Source organism: Scylla paramamosain, chromosome 15, assembly GCF_035594125.1.
Source record: "Scylla paramamosain isolate STU-SP2022 chromosome 15, ASM3559412v1, whole genome shotgun sequence".
NCBI lineage: Eukaryota > Metazoa > Arthropoda > Malacostraca > Decapoda > Portunidae > Scylla > Scylla paramamosain.
This window is the reverse complement of record NC_087165.1, coordinates 3,211,012-3,221,011: the sequence shown is the minus strand read 5'-3', so window position 1 is coordinate 3,221,011 and position 10,000 is coordinate 3,211,012. Positions and strand designations below refer to the sequence as shown.

The following is a 10,000-nucleotide window of genomic DNA, read 5'->3' as shown; positions in this document are numbered from 1 at the left end:
AGAGAGAGAGAGAGAGAGAGAGTCTAAGGACATCAGCACATAATAATATCTTAGCATTAAATAAGAAGAAAAAAAAAGAGGGTACTAGGTTCTCTTCTGTTTCTAGTGCATTCATACATACAAAGAGAGAGAGAGAGAGAGAGAGAGAGAGAGAGAGAGAGAGAGAGAGAGAGAGAGAGAGAGAGAGAGAGTAATCAACATAATTCATATAAACATGCCACGAGTCTAGTAACTACAGTTCGCTAGATTACAAAACTTAAGATTCAACCATCCCGTCCCGAAGGTCTCCATGACATACAAAATCATGAAGGAAGGTGAGGGGCTGCGACAGTCAAGGAGCTTATCGTTTAGATCGAGAATGTGGGCCAAGGTTCTCTCGGGGTGCATGGCGCGAGAAGGCCACACGCTTAATTCACAGGCAGCGCCGCCCCGCCCTGGACAGTAGGCAACGTCATGAAGCAGGTATAAAGTTATGCTGCATATACTCTTATAGAGTAAGGATAACAGATGATGGTAAATGAAGAAACTATTCATTCATGTGACTCCAAAGTGAAGATGCTGTCCACTGCTACGTACTACGTGATACCACACATATTACGTGCTGCAGCAAATGATCAAGTAAGTGGGAATAATCGTGACAGTGGTGGCGATACTAATGTCTGTGATGGCAGGAACAGTGAAAGCAATTTATAGTTGTTATCACACACATAACAAAACACACACACACACACACACACACACACACACACACACACACACAAAACACAACACACCAACGCGGGTAGTCTGGGGTGAAGGCGCGCGTCTGGAGCCTCCTGCTGATGGAGATAACCTTCACTACTCCCTCCTTCGGGCCGCCAGGATACGCTACAAAGACTCCAGCTCCTCTACGCACTTGGACCAGCATGCAACCCTCAGTCCGTTCATGATACCTCTCTAAATTTGTATGATTTAACAGAAAATACAATCACTCACAGTCTTATCCTTTGAGCTGGAGGCTAGAAATAGAGGTATCCGATGCATCAAACAACACCCTCACTCTACCTTGGTAAACACGGTACTGAGCAGCGAGCACAGCTGCACAAGCGGCGGAGCGGTGAGAGTGGCCGTGCTGCGGGAGAGGGAATCGTGGGATCTCGCAACTCAGTCCGCCAGACAAGCGGGGCTTCTTGGCTCATCCCCACTGCAGTATTATGTTTATACTTGCACGGTATACTCCCAAAGTAGAGATCTGCTAACGTACTACATGAGTCGGTACGGCACATGTTACAGAAAAAGAGTTGTCCATCAATAAGCTTCAGACAAACGGCTAGATAACACGAGCTAATTACGGTATCCCATATATGAAACATTTTGTTTCTTCATATCTTTACATTATTCTATAGTATACAATCACTACATGACATTTAAGTTACTGACACTTCTCATGATTCACAAAACACGAAAAGAAAATAATAAAAATATGCCCAAGTTGAAACGATCGAAGGTCTCCTGCGTTTATGATGTCACTCGCCACCGGCCAATGAACGGCTCGCTCGATCAAAACAAATCTGACGTCATCGACACCCAGATCAATCGTGGCGGGAGCCAAGATGGGGACACCGCTATATACCTCAGCCGTAGCCACTAATTACCCAAGGAGTCTTTGATGAAGCTAGCCCCGCAATATATATATATATATATATATATATATATATATATATATATATATATATATATATATATATATATATATATATATATATATATATATATATATATATATATATATATATATATATATATATATATATATATAAGTAGAGCACACACACACACACACACACACACCGAAAGAGAGAGAGAGAGAGAGAGAGAGAGAGAGAGAGAGAGAAAAAATGGGTAGATAAATAGAAAGACAGATATGCCAAACCGTAAACAGGTTCGACTCTGACAGCAAGAAACTAAAAGTTTTACAAGCAGCTTGCGACACGGAGAAACTCCCCAGATACGCTATTTTGAGCAAGGAAGAGAAAATAACGACGACAGAGGGGGCGGGGGGGAAGGACGGGACAGGAGGGGGAACACTATATAGAAGGAATGAAGATTTTATAGAAGGAATTAAGATTTTGAAAGCCGAATTCTGTAAGTTAGGTTTGGTGGGAAGCATTATAGGGAAGTCACAAGTGGAGGAGAAGAAGAAGAAGAAGAAGAAGAAGAAAAGTGAGTGAAATGTAAAAAAACCGGAAAGACACAGCACATGGAAGTAGATTTTTTCTTTTATTGCAAACATTAATGAATGGCCTGGAAAACGACTACATAGAGCTGGGTGGTTCAACTACGGGCTCGCGGGGCACAAGTGGCCCGTCGGTTGATTTCTTGTGGCCAGTGACCTCTTGTATTATACATTTATTTTGAACACGAAAAATAGACGAAGTTTTTGTGTCTGTATATGGAATTGAATGAGGAACTAGAATTATAATATATATATATATATATATATATATATATATATATATATATATATATATATATATATATATATATATATATATATATATATGGCCCTCCATGTAACCGTGTAGTTCTGAAGTGGCCCAAGATTTCGAAGAAGTTAGACCATCCTGACCTGGAAGCCGGACATTTTGGCCACGGACGTTTCGGCCATGCACGTTTTGGCCACGAAATCGCCACCTGAGGACGTTTTGGCCACGGAAGGTAGGTTATTTTGGCCACAGGAAAAAATGTGAAGAAAACAAAAATACTCTTTAATGCATTACATTTAAAACGTTGAGCATTTCTTCACAGCATATTATTATAATTTATAATAATTTATAACTGCACAGTATTGTGCACAGTAGTTCCCATCAGACTGTTCCTCACCTCAGTCATAAACTTCACAAACTACCAACTGCTTCACAGCTCAAAATAACATGAAACAAAGTCCAAACAGTCCTTTTTGTTTCACTCAGTCTCAAAAGGACTGTGAAGCAGTACCATATAGCAGTAAAAAGTATATGTTAAGAACAAACTGAAGCTTCACTCAGTCTCAAAATCACTGTAAAGCAGTAAAGGATGTGTGTGTGTGTGTGTGTGTGTGTGTGTGTGTGTGTGAAGCTTCACTCGGTCTCAAAATCACTGTAAAGCAGTACCATACTGATTTTTTTGTCCGCGGCAGCCAATTAAAACTTAAACTACGAATTATAAGCAAAAAAAAATATATATATATATATATATATATATATATATATATATATATATATATATATATATATATATATATATATATATATATATATATATATGGCACGAAATATAAGGAAAAGTACCGTACATTAAAAAGATAAATGAATTTTTCTTGGCCAAAACGTCCTAGTTTGGTGGCCAATGGCCAAAACGTCCGTGGTCTAAATATCCTACACTCCCTGACCTAGAGCATTCCTTCCTGCATGATTTCCTAGAACACCAAGGTGGAGACAACGGGAAGAGAGGCGAGCTATCAATTCGCTGGCACACTGGGAGTAAAGCAACTTCAGTAATGCAGGAGGGAGTGCTTTACCAATTAAACTAATGGACGGAGAAAAGTGAAGTATTGCAATTACATAACATATACTCGTATTTTATTAATTGTGCTTGAGGAAGAAGATTGTCACAAACAGGAAATTGATTAAAGGCTAAGAAAACAGGAACAAAAAAAGAAGAGAAGCAGCGATTGCTTACACGACTTTCAGTGCATTGCTGAGAGAGAGAGAGAGAGAGAGAGAGAGAGAGAGAGAGAGAGAGAGAGAGAGAGAGAGAGAGAGAGAGAGAGAGAGAGAGAGAGAGAGAGACCCACATTGGGTTAAACGACTATAACATTTATTAAACAAGTGGAGAACCTCCGTGTAGCACATCCATAAAGCTATTAATTATGCCAGTGTGAGGGGTCGAGAAGGCGGCAAAGTGCGGGATGGATGGCACGGAGAAGGGTAATACGGGAAGTGTAGAGAAAGAGGAAGCGGTGTGCAAGTGTATACGTGTCGAATGTAAGATAAATTAAAAAAATACTACAAAAGAAAACTCTCTCTCACACGCGTGTGTGTGTGTGTGTGTGTGTGTGTGTGTGTCGGTAAATTGATTTTATTGTTTCTGTTAAAAAGCAGACTGAGAGAGAGAGAGAGAGAGAGAGAGAGAGAGAGAGAGAGAGAGAGAGAGAGAGAGTAGTCAAGGTCTCTTCAACAACACAAACACGTCGATCGAGGGAGTTGAGGACTGATTCTCTCTCTCTCTCTCTCTCTCTCTCTCTCTCTCTCTCTCTCTCTCTCTCTCTCTCTCTCTCTCTCTCTCTCTCTCTCTCTCCGCAACAGCAGACACACGGTGAACTTGGGGATAAAAAGTGAACTATTTCTATCGGTGAGGCATGGGTAGGCTTGGTAGGGTACGAGGTTGGTGCCAATCTCTCTCTCTCTCTCTCTCTCTCTCTCTCTCTCTCTCTCTCTCTCTCTCTCTCTCTCTCTCTCTCTCCATACATTGATTTAATTATTCCTGCACAGAAAGTATCTTCTACTGTTCAGTTGTGTGTGTGTGTGTGTGTGTGTGTGTGTGTGTGTGTGTGTGTGTGTGTGTGTGTGTGTGTGCTACCGCAGTGTTCTTAATGTAGAGGTGGCGTATGGTAATAAGATACTGTTGTTGCTGATAGTGTTAAGGGAAAGGTGATGGGATGGTAATAGTGGTGGTGGTGATGGTGGCGGTGGTAGTAGTAGTGGTAGTGGTGATGGTGGTGCGTGTCGGCGTTAGGAAGTGCTCGCTGCTGTGCACACGCCACACCAGGTGCTAGCAAGTTACGCGCGCGCACACACACACACACACACACACACACACACACACACAGAGAGAGAGGCCAGGTAGGGTTAGTGATGGTTTGCAAAGGTGAAAGAGACTGCAGAGCGGAGCGGATTGCAGAAACATGCAGGTTAAAGTGGCGTACAAGGGGTATCAGGGATGCATATCGATCGCCACTGCACCACTTTAATACTGTTGTTGTTATTTTTGTTGCTGCTGTTGTTGTTGTTACTGTTGTTTTTGTTAATGGTGGTGGTAGTAATAGTGATGATAGTGGTAGTGGTCATGGTTGTGATGTCAATGGTTTTGTTTTTTAGTAGTAATGGTGATGATATTAGTGGTGATAGAGTGGTTGATTAAAAGTGATTACCAACATTATCAATACAAGTGAACCGTCACGTCTGTGTTTACCTTGTTTTTTATATTCCATTAGGCCCACGTAGTCATCCTTACTCAACTCCCATGATCCCTCACACCTCCGCCACACTACCACACCACGCGTGGCGCACGTACTGTTTATATTTCCACATCAACAAATTTTTATAGCACTCATATAGTATGTGTTACGCATCCATATATCTATGTTTATTCTCTTGATTCAAATACACATGCGGGGAAATAATATCCACGTGCTTTACATGCAATCAAAATTTCGGTATCTTACGTACCCATAAACTTGTACGGCTCTTCACTGTAAACAGACTTTGTTGCAGGTGTCAGTTATTTGTTAGGATTTCCAATTCATTCCTTATAAATATGATCTTAACAAGCGATAATTCGGGTATTCTTGGTAGATCATCACCATTCCACTAATCTCACTAAACAGTGACTGCTTTCGGAAATGTGTCAAGAATAGCTCACTCACTGTGTAATCGGGTCTCTTCAGTTGACTTTAACAAAATATTATGACAAAGCCTTTGAATCATTACAGCATTTAATCTAAGAAATGCGGCTGACCACGCCAATCTCGAGAAATGCAAAAAGTCCCCCCCAAAAAAAAAAAAAAAAAATAGAAAGCATAAATTTAAATTAAAATAAAAATATAACCTGTTTACCACTAATGGATAAGCCCTCACTGACAAAGAAGATGGATTTTCAAAAAAGTTATTAATATAATTACTTGGATCAAACCAAAGTTGAACGATAGTCACAAAACTGAATACACTGTGTTCTATGGTTAAGTTGAAAACAGAAATTTCTTCAAAACAACGCTTGAGCTGGTCAGCACCAACACTGCTATATATGTCGTCAATATAACGGCAATATATATCAAGCTTCTCAGTCTTTTTAAACACTTCTTCCTCCATGCATCCCATAAAGAAATTGGTTATGAGCCACACACAAGGGAGAACCCATGGCTACGCTATCAATCTGACAGTACTTGTTCCCTCCAGGGCAGGTAAAAGGGGCTTCCATTGTGCAACATTCGAGGAGTCTGCGTAGTGTAATTTCAGGGATGTCAAGTGGGGGGTGCAGAGTCGTTATGGTACACCTTGTCAATGTTGTTGTTGATGGTGCGTTTGACTGGCACGTTGGTAAAAAAAATATACCACGTCAAGTGAGGCGATGGTGCTCTTGAGGATGCGGAGAAAATCAGATGCAGACTGCAGGCTGTAGGTGGTGGGAACATAAGGAGACAGTATAGTACACAGCTTTTTAGCGATGTGGTATGTCAGTAAAGGTATATGAGAAGTTATTGGGTTCAGCTTGTTTCCTGCGTGGAGGAAGAAGTGTTTAAAAAGACTTTTTTTTTTATGTAGAAAGGACACTGGCCAAGGGCAACAAAAATCTAATAAAAAAAATGCCCACTGAAATGCCAGTCCCATAAAAGGGTCAAAGCAGTGGTCAAAAATTGATGAATAAGTGTCTTGAAACCTCCCTCTTGAAGGAATTCAAGTCATAGGAAGGTGGAAATACAGAAGCAGGCAGGGAGTTCCGGAGTTTACCAGAGGAAGGGATGAATGACTGAGAGTACTGGTTAACTCTTGCGTTAGAGAGGTGGACAGAATAGGGGTGAGAGAAAGAAGAAAGTCTTGTGCAGCGAGGCCGCAGGAGGAGGGGAGGCATGCAGTTAGCAAGATCAGAAGAGCAATTAGCATGAAAATAGCGGTAGAAGACAGTTAGAGATGCAACATTGCGGCGGTGAGAGAGGCTGAAGACAGTCAGTTAGAGGAGAGGAGTTGATGAGACGAAAAGCTTTTGATTCCACCCTGTCTAGAAGAGCAGTATGAGTGAAACCCCCCAAAACATGTGAAGCATACTCCATACATGGACGGATAAGGCCCTTGTACAGAGTTAGCAGCTGGGGGGGTGAGAAAAACTGGCGGAGACGTCACAGAACACCTAACTTCATAGAAGCTGTTTTAGCAAGAGATGAGATGTGAAGTTTCCAGTTCAGATTATAAGAAAAGGACAGACCAAAGATGTTCAGTGTAGAAGAGGGAGACAGTTGAGTGTCATTGAAGAAGAGGGGATAGTTGTCTGGAAGGTTGTGTCGAGTTGATATATGGAGGAATTAAGTTTTTGAGGCATTGAACAATACCAAGTTTGCTCTGCCCCAATCATAAATTTAGAAAGATCAGAAGTCAAGCATTCTGTGGCTTCCCTGCATGATATGTTTACCTCCTGAAGGGTTGGACGTCTATGAAAAGACGTGGAAAAGTGCAGGGTGGTATCATCAGCGTAGGAGTGGATAGGACAAGAAGTTTGGTTTAGAAGATCATTAATGAATAATAAGAAGAGAGTGGGTGACAGGACAGAACCCTGAGGAACACCACTGTTAATAGATTTAGGAGAAGAACAGTGACCGTCTACCACAGCAGCAATAGAATGGTCAGAAAGAAAACTTGAGATGAAATTACAGAGAGAAGGAGAGAAGCCGTAGGAGGGTAGTTTGGAAATGAAAGCTTTGTGCCAGACTGTATCAAAAGCTTTTGATATGTCCAAGGCAACAGCGAAAGTTTCACCAAAATCTCTAAAAGAGGATGACCAAGACTCAGTAAGGAAAGCCAGAAGATCACCAGTAGAGCGGCCTTGATGGAACCCATACTGGCGATCAGATAGAAGGTTATGAAGTGATAGATGTTTAAGAATCTTCCTGTTGAGGATAGATAAAAAAAACTTTGGATAGGCAGGAAATTAAAGCAATAGAACTTTGAGGGATTAGAACGGTCACCCTTTTTAGGAACAGGTTGAATGTAGGCAAACTTCCAGCAAGAAGGAAAGGAAAATGTTGACAGACAGAGCTGAAAGAGTTTGACTAGGCAAGGTGCAAGCACGGAGGCACAGTTTCGGAGAACAATAGGAGGGACCCAATCAGGTCCATAAGCCTTGCGAGGGTTTAGGCCAGCAAGGACATGGAAAACATCATTGCGAAGAATTTTGATAGGTGGCATGAAGTAGTCAGAGGGTGGAGGAGAGGGAGGAACAAGCCCAGAATCATCCAAGGTAGAGTTTTTAGCAAAGGTTTGAGCGAAGAGTTCAGCTTTAGAAATAGATGTGATAGCAGTGGTGCCATCTGGTTGAAACAGAGGAGGGAAAGAAGAAGAAGCAAAGTTATTGGGAATATTTTTGGCTAGATACCAGAAGTCACGAGGGGAGTTAGATCTTGAAAGGTTTTGACACTTTCTGTTAATGAAGGAGTTTTTGGCTAGTTGAAGAACAGACTTGGCATGGTTCCGGGCAGAAATATAAAGTGCATGAGATTCTGGTGATGGAAGGCTTAAGTACCTTTTGTGGGCCACCTCTCTATCATATATAGCACGAGAACAAGCTGTGTTAAACCAAGGTTTAGAAGGTTTATGACAAGAAAATGAGTGAGGAATGTATGCCTCCATGCCAGACACTATCAACTCTGTTATGAGCTCAGCACACAAAGACGGGTCTCTGACACGGAAGTAGTAGTCATTTCAAGGAAAATCAGCAAAATACCTCCTCAGGTCCCCCCAACTAGCAGAGACAAAACGCCAGAGGCACCTTCGCTTCGGGGGATCCTGAGGAGGGATTGGAGCGATAGGACAAGATACAGATATGAGATTGTGATCGGAAGTGCCCCACGGAGAAGAAAGGGTGACAGCATAAGCAGAAGGATTAGAGGTCAGGAAAAGGTCAAGAATGTTGGGCGTATCTCCAAGACGGTCAGGAATACGAGTAGGGTGTTGCAGCAATTGCTCTAGGTCGTGGAGGATAGCAAAGTTGTAGGCTAGTTCACCAGGATGGTCAGTGAAGGGAGAGGAAAGCCAAAGCTGGTGGTGAACATTGAAGTCTCCAAGAATGGAGATCTCTGCAAAAGGGAAGAGAGTCAGAATGTGCTCCACTTTGGAAGTTAAGTAGTCAAAGAATTTCTTATAGTCAGAGGAGTTATGTGAGAGGTATACAGCACAGATAAATTTAGTTTGAGACAGAAAAGGGCTACTGTCAGTTGCCTAAGACACCTGAGTTTCAGTGAGGAAAAGAAGATGAGGTTTAGAAGAGGAGAGGTGGTGTTCTACAGATTGAAAATTAGATCTTAGACCGCGAATGTTACAGAAGTTAATGAAGAAAAAGTTGAGGGGGGTGTCAAGACACTTAGGGTCGTCGACAGAAAGGGAGGGGGACATTTATGGTCCCCTCCCCAGATGTGGACTCCGAGGCTGACGTAGGAGTCGCCATTATGATTTTAAAATTTTTGAGTGAAGGGTGTGTGTGTTATTAGGTGCTTGTAGTTTTGTGTGGAGGAAGAGTGTTGTCTTTAGAGGGCAGGCTGTGACTTCCCCCTTGTGTTGTGAGACACAAAGGGAAACGTTCAGTGAGGTCACAGCTGGGTTTAAAAAATAAGTTCACAGCACCCCCTGAACAGTGCTATTATCACTGGGAGTAATTATCGTTTCGGCAGGTATCTACTGCCTCCTCCAGACTGAGAAGCTTGCCGTTATATTGACGACATATTTATCAAGACTATAAGCAGCGTTGGTGCTGACCAACTCAAGCATTACCTTGAAGAAATTTCTGGTCTCATCTTCACCATAGAACACAGTGTAAACGGTAACATGCATGCCCTTCTTCGACGTCCCCGTGAAGCAACAGCAAGTGACGCTCAATACAACAGTGTACATCAAGTTAACTAACCCTGGGCATTGCCTTAATAGAAGGAGCGAATATCCTGACCTATATACTCGTAAGAACTCTACTATTGGTGCTTACATCCGAAGAACACTCACAC

General features: G+C 42.0%; 1 protein-coding gene across 7 annotated transcripts in view; it reads right to left on the bottom strand.

Annotated features, from left to right (window-relative positions):
• Positions 1-10,000, bottom strand: part of LOC135107278 (hexosaminidase D-like) — a 165,711-nt gene that overhangs the window by 124,050 nt on the left and 31,661 nt on the right. For 3 of the 7 annotated variants that reach the window (XM_064016943.1, XM_064016946.1, XM_064016947.1), the window contains exon 1: positions 976-1,105. The exons of 1 other annotated variant lie outside the window; for it this stretch is intronic. The gene's annotated coding sequence lies outside the window, so the exon portion shown is untranslated. Of the gene's footprint in view, positions 1-773; positions 940-975; positions 1,250-10,000 lie in introns of those variants that run through there. 3 more of the 7 variants (XR_010271683.1, XR_010271682.1, XM_064016945.1) reach the window with 2 other exon arrangements.